Here is a 4290-nt window from a genome sequence, read left to right as displayed (position 1 = left end):
AAGGCAACCCAAAAGGACCATGTATAACCGGATCAAGTACATACCAAATATAGTTACGGGCTTAGACACTAATCCAACAGTCTCCCACTTGGATAAGTCTAGTAACTATAATGTAAGTATAATCCGATTAGCAATCGTAGCTCTCAAAGACGCTGTCGAACTCTGATCTTATCAACAACTTGTACTTTAGATAAGGGATCATATCTTCCACCATTCTAGATATCATATGAACTGAGACATGGATTTTAATCATACTCTCTGTTCATGTGTTGTTTCCCGATTTCCGATTTATGACGACTGGCAACAGACTATAATTGAACACATCAACTTAGTCCCGGATTGGCTAAGCGCTTAGTATGTCATCACTAAATCATAAATGGTCCCACATATATCGCTTTTATCACACTTTGGATAAAAGGAACGGATAAACTTCGACTCGAATGGTCGCTTGTGCCTACTCATCAAATCACACACAACAATATGTTTTATAACACCAAGTTACTGGTGCGTTTACATATTATCAATGTGCAACCGACTTGCAGAATAGAACTCACACATATCGGTTTCAAAAATACAAGATATTATCTTCTCACTAATCACTTGTGATAAAGTCCATGAAGCGATCCAAGTGAGCGTGGGTTCCAATACTCTAATCTTATAGCAACACTCATGAACTCTGCAGAAAACTTGTGCTATGTCTAAACGCTTTAGTCAATCTACAGACGGATTCATGACAATCTTCTTTCATACCTACTTCCAAAGCATGAGCGACTGTGGAGGGTTTGAATAATCTTATTATTTGGGAAGTCAAAACATGTAAAGTGAACACACAAGAATAATACTAATCCTATATGGCCCCAAACTTTTGAGTATAAATAAAACACCTTTTATTTAATCACCATATTGATTACTCATTATTTGTTGTTTTGGGTAATTAACTTCTTACTTGAATTATAACAATAATTGTCCCATGCACCAAGCATGCACACTATATTTACCTATGGTCTTTACTTGGTGAAATAGACCAAATGAACACATTTCCAATGATGCTCATTTCACAATTCCTAATCTTAATCAATTAGTGTAAGAATACAAATTCTCGTCACTACTGGAATATGTTAGATTTTAACATTTTATGCAACGGTCTTTTCGTAATATCGCAACGCCAAAGTCACAAAGACTTTGTCAATGAAATTACAAAGTGATCCATTGGAGATTGTTACAAGACAATTCCATAGATGTGAAGTCTCACATTCAAACTACATTCCTTTGAACAACCTTCTTGCATAAAAGTTTCTAATCTATACATAAATTTTTTTAACATCCAACTCCCAATATGGAAACATTTCCATATTTTCCATATGATAACTCATTCTAAATAGAGTCTTATCTATTCATAATAAAGTCAATATGGTCAATCCATTAGTATACTTCCAACTGTCCACAAACGACCAATCTTTGGCGAACCTTAGATTGTTCTTGACAGTTGTTTAATTACTTTTTTAGTCAAATCCAGTTCCATCCCCTTTTTCCTTCTAAATGCCCTAGGCATTTGGAAAATTTTAGAACGGTTGAATATTACAACATACACAATTGATCCTATACTCGAAGTGTATGAGATACGATTTGTCATGATATTTCTATTTGCCATGTTCTCAAAATTCGAACTATGAAGAGGGATGCCGTAATCATAATCGAACTTTGAGAATGCAAATAATAAATATATCATTGACTAAATTCAATTAAAATTTCTCGATCTAAGCTTTTAGATTGGAAACGAAGTATAACATTCTCTCCCTTAATTATAGCAAAAACAATTTGTTTTTAACCCCTGCAACTTTCCAAGGTGAAACTTTTGTTTTTCTATAATTAATATTGCCAACTTGCAACACTTAAAATAATAATCATGCTCCCACTAACATGATAATTATCTCCATACCAGCATAACATTTATGCTCCCACTAGCTTTGACACATATTCAAAAAACATTTGGACTTCTAGAAAACAATACTTATTGACTTCCAAAGTACATATTTCTAATACGATATGCTTCGATAAACCTTTATCTAAGCTTCTCAACCTCATACACCTTTCCTTAGATAGCTTATATGTGTGTCTAAATAATTTAAGCACTTATAGCAATAAGTCTTAAATGTTTAAACTAATTGCTAGATCTCACAATTCGAACTATAAAGAGGGATGCCGTAATCATAATCAAATTTGAGAATGCAATTTACATAATCGCTATCTCCTTAAAATCTCTCTTAGTGAAAGAGTTTCCTCACAATCATTTTCATGAAGGAGAGAAACCTTATGACACTTAGATTTTATGGTGCATGTGTTCATATCCATGCAAATTTGTCATAACCATGATCATAAGGTAATGTTTGTGACAAATCCAAACTCTTATGGACATAACTTGTTCATACTTAATTTCTTGCCATCAAGGGTCCCACCATTGTTTCCAAGTTATTTAGCAGCTCGCCTATGCCATTCAATGTACTTTCATTGAACAATGTGATTGCCTTATGCAGTCTATTGAAAACTTGTAGAACTCATATGCATAATCAACTCAACTGGATTGACATAGAAACAAGAGTACGTCAACACGATAGACTACAATCCTCAAGTCGTATTCTAGTGTTTAATAGGTTTACTCTTGATTAGTTCTTGAAACTTTTCAAGATCATTTAGATTCCCACTAACCACTTGACATATTAGATTCTCTTATCAAGAAACATTTCTTGATAAAACTAATATTCAAGAATTAGTGTGTGTCTATATCAAGACAAATCACTACAAACAGTTGGTCTTAGTTGGTCTTTGTCTTCTCCAAGACATCACAACTTACTAATTTTAAACGTGCAAGAGTAAGAAAAACAATTTTCTACTTCACATTTGATGAGTATGTTAGACCTTCTTAAGATGTGTCACTCAATTCACAATCTTGGAGTATAACTCTAAGACTTGATTTTTTTTAACGATGTATGCCTCATCCTTTTGATTTAACCATTTCAACAATTTCTGATTCCTCTTCATAGCTATACTAGTGCACTAAGATATCCTTATAGGATCAATTGTGATATGGTTCTTAATCATTAAGATGATCATAAACATGATACAAAAGTACTCTCCCTTTTTCTTAGATTGGAGATACCTTTTATCTTTCTGCCTTCATTGATTCTTCTTATTCGTTCTGTAATTTATTAACACTTTTCAATGATTCAGTACCATGCTTAATCCTATAAGCATGATCATATTCACTAATCCTTTAATAAATATGATGAATAATCTTGTCGATATTTATGATGGAATCAACTAGTGCACAACATTGTGAACCTAATCTTCTAGTGTCCTTCACTTGACTCTTTGTCAAGGAATTAGTCTTAAATTTTCTAAGTATTAAGATCTCCATACATCACATGACTTAAATCATATGATTCCAAGTTTCTGTCCAATTGGTTGGGCGATGGGAATCTTTCCTTACTTAGAGAAATTCGACACTTCCATAAATAACATAACTAAGAATCACATCCATTTATAGAAATACACAAACATCATTTTTTCACAACGATTTCATTGCAAGGATATATATATATATATATATATATATATATATATATATATATATTATATAAGACAAACCAAAAAATTATTTTATTCATAAAAGCAGCGGAAAACATATCCTTACAATGCAAAATTAACTGAAAAACTATGTAATAAAATATTCCTAACAAATCTATCATAACTTCCTAAGCTCAAAATTTGATGTTCGAATCCATGTGATTGTAATCCATTTCTTCGTGATCAGACTCATCTTGCTCTTCCATCAAGCTTCCTCTCTTTTCTCTGATCCTCCAAACACATCCAAATGTAATCTTATCACATCATGTATTACAAATCAATGAATAGGAACTTCATAGAGTTAGATATTGGATTTTACCTGAAGTAGAGCCATACTCCTTGACTCTCCCATCTCTTAGATTCCTCTGGTGATCGGGGTAGCTTCGTATCCAACGCCCCTTCTCTTGACAGCATAAATAGGTGGCTTCTTTTGGAGTGACCATGGAAGCATGCTTGGTTGAATTACCAGACAAATATGCTCCATTACTTTGCCAAATCATTTCTGATTCAGCAACAATAAGCATGTAAAATAGGTCAATGAGGGTCGCGTCAAGATCCATCATATAATACTCTCTTATAAACTTATTATATGATTCAAGGAGTGACTGAAGAACCCAATCTACAACCAACTTCTTTGGGAAAGTTACACCCAACATTTTCAACCTA

This window comes from Lactuca saligna, chromosome 7 (genome assembly GCF_052625555.1).
Source record: "Lactuca saligna cultivar CGN05327 chromosome 7, ASM5262555v1, whole genome shotgun sequence".
In the NCBI taxonomy this organism is placed as follows: Eukaryota; Viridiplantae; Streptophyta; class Magnoliopsida; order Asterales; family Asteraceae; genus Lactuca; species Lactuca saligna.
This window is presented reverse-complemented; position numbering follows the sequence as displayed.